Source organism: Triturus cristatus, chromosome 10, assembly GCF_964204655.1.
Source record: "Triturus cristatus chromosome 10, aTriCri1.1, whole genome shotgun sequence".
Lineage (NCBI taxonomy): Eukaryota > Metazoa > Chordata > Amphibia > Caudata > Salamandridae > Triturus > Triturus cristatus.
The window spans coordinates 338,560,234-338,578,429 of record NC_140593.1 but is presented as its reverse complement, the minus strand read 5'-3'; positions in this window follow the sequence as shown (position 1 = coordinate 338,578,429).

Here is an 18,196-nt window from a genome sequence, read left to right as displayed (position 1 = left end):
TATCCTTAAGGACAAGCGCTTTAGGACAGAAACCTTACAGACCCTCTGTGATAAGGATGGTAGATGGGCGATTGCCCAGCTATGCATCGAGAACCATAAATACATCTTCTGTGTAGTTTACAGCTCTAACAAAGATGAACCGAAGGTTTTTGATCAATTGAATATCAAACTACTGGATTGGGAGGGAGAACTTATCATCATGGGGGATTTTAACTGTATCATGGATTACAAAATAGATATAACTAGAATCAGTAGCTTTCAAAGGATGCGCAAAACTAGATTATCTATTTTAGATTTATGCCGTATCCATGATATAAAGGATGCCTGGCGACACTTATACCCAAAAGCACCGGGCTACACATATTATTCGGCACCTCATACACTGTGCTCAAGATTGGATATGGCACTAATAAGTGACAATTTACTAAAGATCAGCAATATGGTTCTATGTCCCCGAATCTCCTCGGACCACAATGCAATAATTCTTATAATTACTATGTCACAAAATAGGACCCCGCCTAGACCATTCTCTTTCCCTAGACACTTGATTTCAGACCCACAGTATGTGACGCAGCTTAAATTGCACCTTACAGAATTTATATATATTAACATGGACTCGGCTGTATGTGACATTGTCTGGGACGCTTGCAAAGCAAGTATTAGGGGTTTTACTCAGGCTTACATAATTAGGCAAAACGCGGAATACAGAAAATCCAACGCTTTGCTTATATCCAAAATAACCACTCAAGAAGAACTGTTGGCTTCTGCACTCCGGCTAGATCTGCCAACGACTACAGAAATAGGTCTTAAACTCGGACTTTTAAAAAATGAAGTTAAAACAAAGCTTATTCAGAAGAGCAGTGCTAAAATCCATAAATTCAAAATAGCTCAATACGAGGGTGGGGATAAAATTGGTAAAATTTTGGCCTATAAAGCCGCTGAGAATAGAGCCCGAACCCTGATTACTAGTATTCGGGGGGATGATAATATATTATATAGCCAGCCATCAGATATAGTCGAATTATTTGCTGACTATTATAGAAAATTATATACTCCTGAAAATATTCCTAATCCAGATACAATTCGGGACTACCTGGACCAACATATAACAAACCTTCAGGTCAATTCGGGAACGGACTCATTGTCTGACAATATAACAATGGCAGAATTACACCAAGCTATTGCCTTACTTCCTGTAGGGAGAGCGGCAGGGGAAGACTCACTTCCGTTGGAGATATATAAAGTCTGCTTAGCCGAATTGGAATTTCTATTCCTGAAGGTACTGCAATCTGTTGGGCTTAACGGTAAAGCACCCAACTCTTGGAATAGGGCGAAAATAATCTTTTTTTAAAAAAAAGATAAACCAAAGGTGGAGAGAGGGTCATATCGACCCATTTCTCTGATAAATACCGATGCAAAAATATTTGCAAAAATTCTGGCTCTAAGATTATCCCCTATCTTGCCTAAAATTATTAATCCTCAGCAACACGGGTTTATAACCGGGAGAGATACCACAATGCACGTAACCATGGCTATTACGGCATTTGACGTAGCAGAGATAGAGTCCACCCCACTCGGTATGATACTACTAGACGCTGAGAAGGCTTTCGACCGAGTGGGATGGGACTATCTCTGGTGCGTCTTGTCCAATATGGGGTTCGGAGGGCAATTTTTGCAGGGTATTCAGGCCCTATATGATAACCCAACAGCCCATACTTGTTATGGGGGCCTGACCTCCCCAGACTTCCCAATACTCCGTGGTACACGACAGGGATGCCCCTTATCACCCCTTTTGTTTGCTCTCTCACTAGAACCTTTTTTATCCGCTCTCCAGTCCCAAACCCAAATTGTACCTTTTACCTCTGGTCCTCAAATGTTAAAAATAACAGCATATGCTGATGACATTGCTGTCTATTCACAAGACATCGTGGAGGCCCTTCAAGGTATTGCTTATGAGGCTAGGAAATTCGGGGATATTTCTGGATATAAACTTAATCTACAAAAGACTCAGGTTATTGCTAACTATACCCCTGCTTCGGTTGTTCCTGAGATTTGTCAAAATTCTACATATCTAGGGGTCAAACTAACGGCCAAAATACAGGAAATTAATAACATTAATTATAATGCACTAATTAAATCTACTATTTCGCTATTAAAAAAATGGCACAGATTACCTTTGAACATAATCGGAAGAATCAATTTAATAAAGATGACGATACTACGCAAATTTCTGTATTTTTTTCGATCCATTCCATTGGCTCTAAATAATTTGTTTTTCAAACAACTGGACGGTGCATTCAGTAGATTTATTTGGGGCTATAAAAAAGCGAGAAGGTCTATGAATCTTCTTAAAAGTAACACTGATATGGGAGGGCTTAATTTTCCTGATTTTAAGTTGTATTTCTGGTCTGCTTTTGTTTCGCGCATTCGTTCTTTGTTAAACAGTGGAGGAGCACTTCTTTTCCACATTTTTATGTTGAAAGATGACTCTAACATGTTTCTGCTTCGAGTTAATGACCCTAACTATTTTAAAAGAGTCAAATTCAAGACCGCTAGAGACTTAACAAAGATTTGGGGCAACATATTAACTTACTGTAATACTACGTTTTTTCATTCAAAATTGTCGCTATGGGGTAATCCGGGCCTTCCGGTGATTTTCAATGATAGCATCGCTCACAGCTGGTCTAGGATGGGCATTAGTGTTTTAGGGGATCGCACGGGTTTCTAGACTTTAACACTCTCAAATTGCTATATGATCTTCCCGAAACCACGAGGTATAAATATCTTCAGTTGCACGACTACTTGATTAACAAAAAACAGCTCTTGGTGGTCTCAGATAGCGATATATGGACTTGCCTATACTCTGGTAAAAAAAAATCAATAATCAGGGACACCTATAGTATTCTGACTAGCCTCAAATCAAATGATTGCTCTAAATTAGCTGATAAGTGGGGCAGGTTATTAGGCCAAAATATTACAGTGAGAGAGATAGAGTGCTCTCTGTCAAATATTAATAAACGGGTTCGATCATCCAGCTTAAGGCTCCAACAGTTTAGAACGACTTGTATGCTGTATTACACGCCTGAAATAATTTCTAAATGGTCTGTTAGCAATTTAAATGGTGATCGAACCAAATGCCCAAAATGCTCTGCTGAGGCCGCGGATTTGATACATATGTTGTTTTCCTGCCCTATCCTTAAGGTCTTCTGGGGGGATATCCAGAAGGTTCTCAAAATCAAGCTTATTCAGTTACCTTCATTTACTGCTGCCTCAGTTTTGTTAGACATTTATCCTACTTCTTTCCCACAGGCTCCTCTGGCCTCAATTCTTATGTCTTGTGCTAAGTTAACTCTGGCCAGAGCCTGGATTCGTCCCGACCCACCTACGGTATGGGATTGGTGGGCATTGGTAACTGAGATCCATTCAATGGAGTTAGCACTAGCAAATCTAAGAGGGATACGCTCTCTGAGCACACATGAAAATAATTGGGGAACTTTTATGGAATGAAGCGCCTTTATTATATGTCTAGCAATGTGTAATATTTTTTTTTTCTCACTACGACTTTGTGATGAATGAATGATATAATTTTTTTTTTTTTGTTTTTTAATGATATATCTGTTTCTCTTTGTTCACCAATGCATGTATTTATGTATGTCTCTCTTGTCAGCCTGTTTAATAAAAATAAAAAATAAAAAAATAAATAAAAATATTTACAGATTGCTTTACTATATCTAGACATATTGGAAATAACAGTTAAAACCAGTTTTTAAATATGTCCATCTCAATTATATAAAATGATGCATATCATCTGTAGTGTTTAAACCGTTAGGCCATTTACAATCGAACTCTAAAATGGATTTTGTCTCTAATTGCCTCCTCTTCTGGATTTCGCCACCACATTAATGACATAATATGAAAGGCAATTAATATCATTGTCATGAGTTCGTTTAAAATGTCGCGCCACAGGATATGCTGGATCGCTGTGGAGAATGGCTCTTATATGCTGCAGTATTCTGACGTGCACCTGCAGCTTTGTACTACCAATGTAGTTAAGCCCACAGCTGCACGTCAGAACATATACGGCATATTCAGTTTTACAATTGTATGAACCTTGAATGGAAAAGGAATTCTACTAAAGGGAGTTGAATATTCAGTCATATTACGGCCAAATTTACATGCTCTACAAGTTGAACATTTTCTGAACCCATTAGCCGGTTGTAGCCAGGAAACAGCCTTTCTTGTTTCAGGTGACACCTTGTCTAAGCTAGAGCCCATAGTACTTCCACGTCTAAATGTAATGATAGGGACATCTGCCATTCCATTGCGGAGAATATTGTCGGTAAGTACTATTGGCCAATATTTGTTGACGATAGATCTTATTTTACGTTCTTCTCTGTTATACGTTGTAATCAGCCTGGGGATATTCATTATTTTATATGAAGAATGAGATACAGGTTCTCTTTTCTCATTATTTTGTGGGTCTAAAAGGCTTGTTCTTGTTCGTTTATTGGCCTTCCCTATTGCATCAGCAATTATTTTGTCTGAATATCCTCTGGCTTTTAGTCTGCCCACCAAGTCAACCTGGTATAAATTAAAGTCCTCATCATTGCTGCAAATACGTTTTAATCTTAAAATTTCACCGTACGGAATGCTAGCAATGAGGTGTTTGGGATGATTACTAGTGGCATGAAAAGTAATGTTGCCAGATGTTGGTTTCTTATATAAAGTGCTTTCAATTGTACCATTGCTGACATACAACCTTACGTCCAAAAATTCCATCTGACTTTTATGTATATGGGAAGTGAATTTAAGATTTAGAGAGTTTTTATTAATCTCATCTACAATCTATGGGCCTCTTTTTCACCTCCCCTCCATAAAATGAAAACATCATCAATGTATCTCAAATACATAACAATATGAGATTCATATAGCGCCTGGTGAGTGGTTTTGAGGACCCACTCCTCCCACCAGCCAACATGCAAGCATGCATAGCTGGGGGAGAAGCAAGCCCCCATCGCCACACCTCTCACTTGTTTGAAAATATCTTTATCAAAAAGAAAGAAGTTATTATTTAGGCACCAACTTATGAGCTCAAGAATCATTTTGTTATGTTCATAAAATGTACTGGCTCTGTTATCCAAAAAGTGTTTGACTGCTCTCATACCATGTGTGTGATCTACACTCGTATATAGAGATTCTATATCGAGGGTAATCAAGCATAAATCATCTGTCCAATGCACATTTTCAATCTTTTTGAGATATTCACTGAAAAAAACATAGGTTTCAGGCATGTTATAGTTAGAAATTAGCATTTGAAAAACCTTTGAAATTCACTGAAAAAAACATAGGTTTCAGGGATGTTATAGTTAGTTGGACATTTCACTCATAGAAACCCATAGAAATTCCCCTGGTATAGTTAGTTGAGCTAACTATAACTCACGCCCCCGCAATGCACTGCTGATGACATCACATATTACATCATTCATGATATGGTCAGTGACATCACTGATGACATTGCTGGAGCGGGTTATGCAACATTTTGTATAACCACCCCATTTTGCATGTCGTTTTATTAATTAGATTAATTAATTAAATATAATCGAACTAATGGATTGGAGTGATGTGGAAAATATTTACCAACCTTACTAATATATGAATTACACGTGGGAATTGCATTTGCATGGCTTAATTAATATGTGAACTAAATTTTGTACGCATACTAATGATAGACAATTAGAATATTGCATGATATATGTCGCTTTGGTGATGTAATTGTGATTCGTGCTTTATTTAGTAAGTATAAACCGCATTGAGTGTTGCTTTTGGCTAGATAAATACACACACATATGGTTATTAGCGAGGGAATAACATTTAATTAGTCATTTCTATGTATTAATTAAGTTTTTGTGTTTCTTTGCTTAAGTTGACTATTCTGGTCTATCGAATGATGGCTGCTTTTGGTGCCTAACCCGACTGCCAACGCTGAACCAGGCTTGGGTGAAGTGCACCTGCGCTAAGATGAGCAACAATGGCCCCGTCCTGACCCCAGGCAAGCTGTACTTATCAAGGCCACTGGGAATAGTGCCAACGCTACAGACAAAAGACTTTATTAAAGAACCGGAACCAGCAAGTATGCTGACACCAACTCTAAACCTTATGGGAACTTAGAGGATGACCCCTGATCAGCCAATCAGAACAGTTTAAAACTCAATTTTGTTACATTTTGTTATTGAAATTATTATAAAAACCCATAGAATAGTGAGGTCGGGATGTCGCTCCTTCGATTTCCTGATGATATGCTGACGGAGAGGACGGTGACACTTCAGGACAGCTGTTAGCCTGAATCTCTGATGGACTGAATTATTGCCCAAACACCTGATGAACTGAATCTGCTAAAATTGATGGGCTTAGATTTGCGAGACTTCCAGATTTGACATAGAGGACGACTTTAGCCAGAATAGGTAAATATGAATGGTAACTTGATCAAATGAATGTTTTAATCTGCAATATTAATATAAATTTGGATTTGAACATCTACAGAAATGAGTTGGGTTGTTTATTCATTGAAATGTGTTAATGAAAAGGTTAATTAGAGTATTAGAAATTCACTTAAATCTACAACTAACAGATCCGTTCCGTTTATGAGGGGAATACCAAAGGTGAGATCCAGGGCCTAATGAGTATTAGAAGGTTGTGTAGATTTGTTGCTCATTAGGGTAAAAGTGGTATCTTTCCTCCCTCATTATCCAGCGCTTGGAAGGATAATTGCCTCTCGCACGGACTGATGGTGAGTGTGTGTTGGTGTTATGGGCCCCACCAGCGAATGTATGGATAGTGTGTGTGTGTGAGATCTTTTGGTCCGTGACGGTAGGGAGGGATTTTGCACTCCGCGCTGGAGCAGTTTTTCTGGTAGCAGTATGATGGTTAGTTATTGTTTGGTTTAGTGATTATTGCTTGTACATTGCTTATTGATTTTGGTTATTGATTGGTATTGATTTATGTACTAACACTCTATGTTGAGTTACGTTGAGTTATATGTTGTATGCACGGCTTCTGGGATGTAGGAAGTCGGAAGTTTGTAACTGTTCCGTAGTAGAGCAGAGGTAAGGGCTGCTCTCGGGAAAGACGGAATTGTTGTTGCCCTGTAGGTATACAGGGGAAACGTGTGACAATTGAAGTTGCACGGCGCATTGTCTGGGTTCGATTCGGTGACATCGCCGTGTGTTGCCAATAGAGACATTTATAGTGTGAGAAAAGTGTGTATGATAGCGAAGGTTACCTGTGAAATTCTGGTTTTAGGTACCAGGGATCCAACTGGCATTCCGATAATGCTTATCACTGGAAAGGTAATAGGTACTCTCTGAGCTTGTTAGAAGGACAAAGCAGAGGTAAGCGCTGCTTTGTTAACGTATATCATAATTCTCTAGTAGAACAGACTGTTTGCTGTTCTCGGGAAAGACAGGATTCTGTGTGAATGTACTACATTTTCTGGTGTGAACGAGTGTGAATGTAAAGGCATTTGGGTTGATTGCGAAACTCTAGGTTTATTTCTCAGGAGCATTGGGTCTCCAACTATGTGTCTTAAATACTAGAGAAATAATTAGCTAATGCTTGTTAGAAGGGTGAAGTAGAGGGATGTGCTACTTTATCAACGGAAGTAATGATTCCGTAGTAGGGCAGAGGTAAGCGCTGCTCTCGGGAAAGACGGAATTCTCGTGAGAAAGGTCTTTTTGCTGTTCTTTGGTTAGCGAAGCGGACAATGGAGATGTTTCTATGTTGTTACTAACAGAAGTGTAGAAATTGAAACAAAAACTTATTGAGCGGATTTGTAAAGGAGGGGTAGACAGAAGCAGGAGCAGGAGCTGCCGCAGCGGCTGCTGACTTCAAAACGACCGTGCTGGGATTGGACAGTCGGTCAGAACTGTGAAACACCCCGGATTGGTGCATTAGTGTACGCCGCGCTAGGATTGGAGGAAAACAGGGTGACGTAGACGCTCCTTATTTGTGTGTTAGTGTGAGTCACGCTGTGATTGGATAGATTAGCGGTACAGTTGTAAAGAGGGACTAGCGTTGCGCGAAAGACAGGAAAATGTATTACGATCCACCAGAGAAGGAGAAGAAGACCTGGTTAGGGAGAATCAAGAAGTGGTTTAAGAAGGACAAACCAGTTAGGACTAGGGAAGGACAGTTACTTCCTCCACCGAAAACCCCTGCATCCTTTATGATTGCAAAATATGGGTATCATACTTGTATTTGGCTAGATAACTGGGTGAGATACACCAAGGACGACGGAGTATTAGCTTTTGCAGAGCATGGTGCATTTAATTTGGCTGTTTTAAGAAACTTGAGGGAAAGAATGATGAATTTAGAACCAAGACCTAGACCGACACAGTTTGAGGCTTTGACAGAATGGGAAGACGAAATGCATGATCGAGAAAGACAAAGAAGTGGTAGAGGATATAGGTACTGGTTTGGAAGACCATATGGACACGAAACACATAGCGATCGAATTTAAAGATGGCGAGATGCGAGTATGACTAAGGGTGTGTTCCCTGTAAGAACTGTAGGAGAGAATGAAGGACGAAAGTGTGCAGAAAAGAGGCATAATTTGGAGTCGAGAGGGAATGGAGCGAATGAGTCTGAGGATGATGTTCTTGATGATATGTTCTATAAAAATCCACCACCGTATCGACCAGAACCAGAAATGTTAACTCCAAGTGCCCCAATGAGAGAAACTATGCGAATTATAAAATCGGAACCAGAATCCCTAAGTTTGAGTAAAAACAGTGGTACCAGGGAAGTAGAAAAGAGATCAGAAGTAAGAACAGATGGAGAAAATTCTGTAGAATTAGCGAAAACAACCCTGGAATTAACCGAGAAAATAAGAGAATTGACCAAGAATCTAGAAGCCGTAACTCTTCCAGTAACGATAGGTCCAGTAATGCCTATTTTTGAAAAACAGAAGGACAGTGAGCATTGTTTGACAGTCCCTTACAGAAATATTAACCCTGTAGAACAACCAAAAGTGAGTCAGAATGAGAATCCATGGAGGCAAACTATGAGTGTAATGGAACCAAATTTTACAAATAATCCATTTGTAGATCAGAATTGTGCAGAGAGATATATGACAATGATAGAGACAGTGTCAGAAACACAAAATGATTTTGGACACGGAAGTGTAGAAAAACCAGTAGGACCATCAACAGACGAGCTAAGTGAATGGTTGAGAAGCTTGCAGAGGAAAGACAAAGAATCCCAAGTGGCCAAGTTACGAATGGTATTGGAAGAGTTAATCGTAGGGACTATCCCGACAGAAAAATTGAAAACCTATCAGGATGAAGAATTATCATTTCTGTGCAAAAGTGTGACCTGGAGAGCGAAAAACTTGCATGAAAGGTTAGAAGAAGTAGCAAATGAAATGGGTATTGATATTGAAAAGGTAAAAGCCTTACAGAAACCTTATCGCGTAGAATTCACTGAAAAGGAAATTGAGAATATGAACACCACAGGACGAATAGGTCAAATTAAGGACATAATCATTTTACTGAGAAAATGGGGAGACGTGGATAAATGGAGAAGCAGGTGGTATAGAAAATGAGATGATGCCTCAGATAAGACATTTTCAGCCTTTCCTGTAAGGGAAAAGGAGAAGGTAGTGACTGAGTGCCCTATGAGAGAGATTCCAGGAGGAGGATATGTACATATCCCATGGACGAGACAGGATATTTTGTCTTTTACGAATAACTTCCATCGACTACGCGAAAAGCCCGTCGAGTGGTACAGACAGGTAGACAGATTTGTGAAATTGTCTAAAGTACTATGGATTGATTTGAATAGTCTATTTGACATAATAGTACCAGCAGATCTATGGTCAGAATGTAAGCTGATGATAAATTGGCCAACCAAGGAATATCCAAGGGATCCTAAAACAGGAGCACCAGACCCCGAGGTAATAAAGAAGTATGATCAGGTTATGGTATTTCTGAAAAATAAAGTGCCCCCTAAAGAAACAGACTGGGTAAAAATTGATCGAACACACCAGGAAAGTAAAGAGTCAGTACATGCATACTATGAGTGGCTAATACAAGTTTTTAAGCAGTTTAGCGGAGACGAGAACCTGAGTGAAAAGGATTTGAGCCATTTTGTATACAGATTTGTATATGGTCTACGACCAGAAATTGGTGAGATGATTAAACACCATACAGTAGATTGGCAAAACAAGAAAATAGATGAAGTATTGAGACATGCTAAATACTTCAGTGATGAGATTGAAGCCAAACAGCGGAAGTTAAAGGAGAAGGCAATGTGGGCACAGGTAAAGGTAACGGATAGACAGGAAGCACAATTGGTGGAACAGGCAGGGACCAAGCCAAAATTTAATAATGGGAAGTACAAAGGGAACATTGAAGAAGCTAAAAAGAAATTTCTGTGTCATAATTGTGGCAGGATAGGGCATTGGAAATCCGAGTGTAAATTTCCCCCGAGTACTAACAATGAAAATCCATCATTGAACCCACAGGTGCAGCATGAGGTGAGTGGTCAACTGCAGCAACAGCAGCAAGTTGTTCCCCCACAGAATCAGGTGCCAAAACCGCCTTTTCCACAGAGCAGAAACACACAGAAGTATAGTAGTGAATCGGGATTCTACAATGAAGAACAGGTAAATAAGCTGCCACGCGCTAGCGCTGTCTCGCAGTATTGGCTGCAACGCGATGAGAGTGACGCAGAAGAGAGTTATTGACGGTGCCGAAGGGAGGAAGAAGAGTGCGTACTTGGCGCAACTCTAGAAGTAGACCAGACAGGACCTTTCGTAGATGGGAGGGTTAATGTTGAAAATATTACTTTCCTAGTGGATACTGGTGCTACTCGATCAACTGTTTGATCAGCTGATGGTAAGAATCTTCCTCTCTCGGATGAAACGATCCAAGTATTTGGTGTGTCCAACAGACAAATTAAGACATATCTTACAGAACCAGTGAAAGTCAGCATAGGGAAATTTTCAGAAATGCACCGCTTTGTGGTGTGTGACACCAGTCCTGTGAATTTATTAGGTAGGGACCTGTTGTGCAAAATGAATTGCACCATATTTTGTACTCCGGATGGAATAGCTTTTGAAACACCAGATGATGATGTATTGTATAAAATGACCCTAGCTAACAGGGAAAGTGAAGTTACTGAAACATATCCTGTGTTCAACCCTGATGAATTACCAAAAGAACTGAGAAAATCTGTAAAGGCAGAAGTTTGGGATTTCACTGGAGAAGATGTAGGACTAATGAGAAATGTAGATCCAGTTAAAATAACTGTAAAAGAAGGAGTAACATATCCAAATTTTCCACAGTACAGATTGACACCTGAAATAATTGAAGGTGTAACTCGTATAATAGAGAAAATGATCAGGCAAGGAATCTTGAGAGAAATAATGAGTAGTCCATGTAATTCACCGATAATGGGACTGAAAAAGCCTAATGGGAAATTCAGGATAGTGCAAGATCTGAGAAAGGTGAATAAAATTGTGGTATCATGTTGTCCCATTTTACCAAATCCATCAGTGATTTTATATCAGATTCCCCATGATGCAGAATGGTACACAGTAATTGATCTGTGTCATGCTTTCTTTTCCATCCCATTGCACCATGACAGTCAGCAAATTTTAGCATTTCGTTTTAGTGAGCATATTTTGGCATGGTGCCGAATCCCACAGGGGTATACAGAGAGCCCCTCAATATTCAATCAGTTAATAAAGAAGTCTTTGGAGAGTCTAGAAATGCCAGAGAGCTCTGTATTGGTCCAATATATTGACGACCTTTTGGTAGCGTCAAAAACACGTGAAGCCTGTGAGGTAGATACAATAGCCTTGCTGAATCATTTGGCAGATGGAGGACTTAAAGTGTCACCCGCAAAACTACAGTTTTGTAAGAAGGAAGTGCAAAATTTGGGACACAACATTGAGAAAGGACTAAGGAAAATAACCATAGACAGAATCAGAATAATAAAAGGAATGAGAGGTCCATGACTCAAAGATAAGTGAGAATGTTTTTGGGAATGGTTGGGTACTGTCGTCAGTGGATAGGTAACTTTTCCTTGATCGCAAAGCCTTTGGTGCGATTAACGAGAAGTGATGTAAAAGACCCCCTTGAATTAAACAAAGAAGAATTGGCAGCATTTAGACAATTGAGAGATGGTTTGTGTGAAGCACCTGCATTAGGTATGCCTGACTATGAGAAAGAATTTGAGTTGTATTGCAGTGAGAGAAATGGATGTGCACTATCAGTGTTGACCCAGAAACATGGGAAAATGAGAAGACCAATTGCATATTTTTCATCAATGCTAGATCCAGTAGCTGTAGGTTTACCTGGATGTTTGAAAGCGGTGGCTGCAACATGTCGAAGTTTGGAGCAGAGTGAAGGAATTGTGATGAGATATCCATTGAAAGTGTTTGTACCCCATGATGTAGCAATTCTTTTGACAAGGAGACACACAGTCGGCTGACTAAGTATGAAAAGGTCATATTGGGTGCCACTAATGTGAGTCTTGCGAGATGTGTGAGTGTGAATCCTGCAACTTTGTTGCCTGATGCTGAGATTGTGGAGGTAAGAGATGAAGTTGATCATGATTGTCTGGATGTACTTGATTTTTGTACCAAACCACGACCAAACACAAAAGATGTACCTTTGCCAGAAAGTGATTTTGTGATGTTCGTTGATGGGTCATGTTTGAGAACAGATGAAGGAGTGCTGAGTGCAGCGTATGCAGTATGCACAGTCGCAGCAGTAATTGAAGCATCATATTTGAAAGGAGTGAAATCAGCCCAGGTAGCTGAACTTGTGGCTTTGGCTAGAGCATGCAAGATTGGGAAGAGTGTGAGAGTGACTGTGATAACTGACAGCCAGTATGGCTTTGGAGTCGTACACGACTTCGGCCAACTATGGCTGCAAAAAGGGTTCCTGACCTCGAGTGGAACTCCCATTAAGAATGCAGAAGTGGTTGGAAAGTTGCTTGAGGCGATACAGCTGCCTAAACAATTGGCTGTTGTTAAATGTGCTGCACATAGTCAAGGTGGTGCTTATATTGCCACTGGGAATAGGTATGCAAACGACATGGTGCAGTATTGTGCACGAAATCAGAATTCGGTCAATCGGGCTAAGGAAAGAGAAATGTCTTCTTGCTCATTGATGTTTACTAACATTGTAGGGACTGGGGAAGAGGTAAGGCAGTTGCAAGATGAGGCAGGAGATGAGGAAATGAGACATGTGTGGGTCTATCGAGATGGAAGACCAGTTATGCCTGATAGCATGATGTCTACCATGGCACAAATGTATCATGGCCAGGGACATATTGAGAGAGATGCCGTGATCAGGTCATTTAAGCAGACCTGGTACAATGCAAAATTCAGACTTGTGGCAGAAAGTCTTTGTCAGAGATGTTTAATATGTCAGCAGTACAATCCTGGAAGGAAGACAGTAGTGAGTCTGGGAACAATAGGTCGAGAAGGAGGGCCTTTCACCAGAATGCAAGTAGATTTCATTGAGATGCCTCCCTGTAACAGACTGAGGTATGTTTTGGTAGTGGTCTGCCTATTCTCCAGGTGGGTGGAAGCATTCCCAACAAGAAGAAATGATGGGTTGACAGTAGCCAAGCTACTGCTGAGAGAATTCATTCCCAAGGTTCGGGTTCCCAGTGACAATTAAGTCAGACCGACGAGGACATTTCCATAATGAGGTTGTAGGATTAATTTGTGAAGCATTGAATGTACAACAAAAACGACATTGTGCCTACCGACCAGAGGCTTCTGGTGTGGTTGAACAGATGAATGGTACTATTAAAAATAGAATAGGGAAAATGTGTTTGGCTACAGGTATGAAATGGCCTGATGTCTTGCCTCTAGTACTCATGACAATAAGGGCAATTCCAGACAGAACTACAGGATTGAGTCCTCATGAAATAATCATGGGACGTGCAATGAGACATGTGTTTATACCAGTCAACAAGCTGATGACAATAACTGATGACATGGTGTTGGAATACTGTAAAGGCCTGGCTGACGCAGTTCATTCTGTGTTTCATCAGGTTGGACCAGATGCCACCACACTTGAAAAGAAGCAAGCCTATGATCTGAGCCCAGTTGATTGGGTAAGGATAAAGGTCCACAGAAGAAGAAATTGTCTGGTTCCAAGGTGGGGAAAACCACGACAAGTCATTTTGACCACGACCACAGCTGTGAAGTGTGCTGGACTGAAAAACTGGATCCATGCCAGTCATACATTGAGAATTCCAAATCCGGTGGACAGCACAGGAAAAGAATACTTTGATGAATCAGAATCAAGCACCGAATCAGATGACGAAGTGTCAAAGACACGAGGAAACCCTGAAAGGGGGGAAACAGAACAAAAATCAGCTTTAGTCCCCAGAAGTATCGCTCTGAGAAGAAGATTGCAGATTTCCGAATCTAGTGATTCTGGAAACGAGCAAGAAGCGCAGGGTTCCAAGAAGGAACACAGGAAGAAAAGGGGAAAGAGTACTGAAGACACAACAAAAGAAATCCGTGAAAAGGAAGTACCAGATGAGAGACTGAGAGAAATTCCACCTGAAGTAACAAATTTAAGTGAACAAGGGACAGGTACAGAGAGAGAGGGGCAGATTCCTGTGGAAGACCCCCGAGGAGGTGTAGGGAACTGCAACATTCAGTTAGGTGAAGGGACAAGTAGCCAGTAGGAAGATTGCGTGTCAGAGATCCGAGGAGGGACAGAAGTAGGGAAAACAAAACAAGTGGTGGAAGAAGAAGTCGCTGAAAAGACAAAGCACGTTGAGACAGAGTCTGAAGAGAGTGAAAATGAAATACCTGAAGGTCGAGTTCTAAGAAAGAGAGCTTGGAGGAATGAAAAGAATGACAAAGGAAGTAAAGTAAAAAGAGTCGCAAGAGATGATGTTTGGCCCAATAAAATAAGGAAGCTGAGATATCGACTGACACGAGTGAATTCACCGAGAGCTGAACAGGTGAATGAAGTGACAAGTCAAGAGAAATCAAAAGAAGACGAATTAACTGAAGACAAAGAGTGTAAAAGAACAAGGAAACCTAACCAGAAGTATGTCTCCAGAATGGACGTACGTGGCTCTGCCTGAACAGGGAGAAGAGGCAGATATTCAAGGAAATTTAGAGGAGACTGTACTGAAAGTGGCTGAGGATGAAATAGAATCGGAAATCCTGAGAGTTCTCTTGTCCGACATTGGAGAAGAAGAAACGGAAGTTCAGGAAAATCCATATTTGGAAGACGAGAGGAGATTGAAGAACGATGAGATGCTAAACTGAATAAGTTAAGAAAACTATTGATGAAGAAAACAAGATATTGAATTAAAGATAGAGACTGGTAGAACCAAAGAGGTGTTAGAACCTTAGGTTAGGAAAACTAGTTGTGAAGTAAAAGAGGCTAAGTCAAAAGACACAGTCCATTTTAACAAGATGGCTAACATAGAAAGTAGTAAAGGTCGATGTACATTCATGAAAAGATGGTGTAAAATGTGTTGTTGTTGTACAGGATTATTAATGCTTTTATGGAGCATCCTTGCTCTTGTCATTTCCTTTCAGGCTACTATAGATACACTAGAAGGACATAGTGAGAATAAAACTAATATAGGGAAGATTTCAAAGGTAGTTCCAACTAGAATAGATAAAAAATATTTGCATAAAGACAGGTCAATAACAGATTTTTCCAATAATGTGTTTTCAAAATTATTGTATGAATATATGTAAAGACAATGGACGTACGGGACTGCTACGTATGTATGCAGTTACCTGCATCTGTTTGTGAGGGAGTGACTTATCATCACCTTCCGGCAACGTATGGAATAACATGTAGTGTAATAGCTAGTTTATTTTATGAGACAGGGAAATTAGAATATTATTTTTCAGATGTAGATAACATTTTTGCGCAAGTGCCTTCTTATAATAAATTGAACAAAGTAAAACCTGCTAAGGTATTAGGTGAATTCTTCTTAGAAACTAAGGAACTAACATTAGAGTATATCTTTAGAAACAATCTAACATGCAGTTTGAAGAAGGAGGAAAAGACATTCCTAGACATGGTTGAGGAAAGAAGATTGAAAATGCAAAGAAAAGCAGCAGAAGAGAAAGTGGAAAACAATCTGGGATATAGAAAAAGAAAAACATTTGAAAGGAGAAGCTAGTCCAACTATAGCTTTAGATTGGCCTCAGAAAGGGAAATTTTGCATTCGAAGGAATCAAACTGTGTATGATAATTATTTTCTAGGTAATAGTGAGTGCCATGATACATATCGAATCATGGGTGGATGGGGATTCAAAGGTGGAAGACATCCAGTCTTTCCTGGATTATATTTTATGTGCGGGAACAGGGCATATTATCATTTGCCAGACCATTGGTATGGCACATGTTACGTAGGCCTGGTCTTTCCAAAAATCTTTTATATGGAAAGAGGAGAAGATGGTGTACATAGCTTAAGTAATCATTTAGCTAGAACCAAGAGAGAATCTAGGGCAGAAATTGTAGGTGACATTTTTCAGGCATTGATACCAGCAGTGGGAATAACTCTGAATGCAAACAAAATTAGAAAATTGTCAACAGTAGTGGATCACTTCTCAACAAGCACCGCTGGAGGATTTTTATTGGTTAACACTGAAATGGTTGCCATGCGTGCTATGGTAATGCAAAATCGACTTGCCCTTGATATTTTATTGTCAAAAGAGGGTGGAGTCTGTGAAATGCTGAAAGTTCAACATTGTTGTACTTGCATTCCTGATGAAAGCAAAGATCTGAAAACTTATATTAAGAATATTACTGAATTGCATGATGAACTTGCACCACTGGAGGTTGAAGGTGTTTGGGATAGAATTGGAAAGAAAATAGCTGCTATTAAGAATTTCTTAGTACAAATAGGTAGTACTCTTATAAGTAAAATATTGTTACCATTAACATGTGTAATTTGCATAGTTTTAGTGATAAGATTATGTTGTATGTGCTGTAGAAATAAGAAAAATAAGAAAAGAATAAAAAGTGAAAATTCAAAAAGAAAAGATAAGAAACAAGAAAGAGAAATTGAGGAAATAGAATTGGAAGAGTGGAAGGAAAGTATGTACGAATCAGTAAAAAGAGAAGACGTAGATGAAACTGAATTATGATTAAGAGCAAGAAAACCTTTTAAAGATTCCGTAAAGACAGAACAAAATTTTGGGTGGTGTGGTGATAAAATCACCAAAGGGGGGATTGCTGGAGCGGGTCATGCAAAATTTTGTATACCCACCCCATTTCTCATGTCGTTTTATTAATTAGATTAATTAATTAAATATAATCAAACTAATGGATTGGAGTGATGTGGAAACTATTTACTAACCTTACTAATATATGAATTACACGTGGGATTTGCATTTGCATGGCTTAATTATTATGTGAACTAAATTTTGTACGCATAATAATGATCGACAATTAGAATATTGCATGATATATGTCGCTTTGGTGATGTAATTGTGATTCATGCTTTATTTAGTAACTATAAACCGCATTGAGTGTTGCTTTTGGCTAGATAAATACACACACATATGGGTATTAGCGCGGGAATAATATTTAATTAGTCATTTCTATGTATTAATTATGTTTTTGTGTTTCTTTGCTTAAGTTGACTATTCTGGCATATCGAATGATGGCTGCTTTTGGTGCCTAACCCGACTGCCAATGCTGAACCAGGCTTGGGTGAAGTGCACCTGCGCTAAGATGAGCAACAATGGCCCCGTCCTGACCCCAGGCAAGCTGTACTTATCAAGGCCACTGGGAATAGTGCCAAAGCTACAGACAAAAGACTTTATTAAAGAACCGGAACCAGCAAGTATGCTGACACCATGGACTAAACCTTATGGGAACTTAGAGGATGACCCCTGATCAGCCAATCAGAACAGTTTAAAACTCAATTTTGTTACATTTTGTTATTGAAATTATTATAAAAACCCATAGAATAGAGAGGTCGGGATGTCGCTCCTTCGATTTCCTGATGATATGCTGGCGGAGAGGACGGTGACACTGCAGGACAGCTGTTAGCCTGAATCTTTGATGGACTGAATTATTGCCCAAACACCTGATGAACTGATTCTGCTAAAATTGATGGGCTTAGATTTGCGAGACTTCCAGATTTGACATAGAGGACGACTTTAGCCAGAATAGGTAAATAT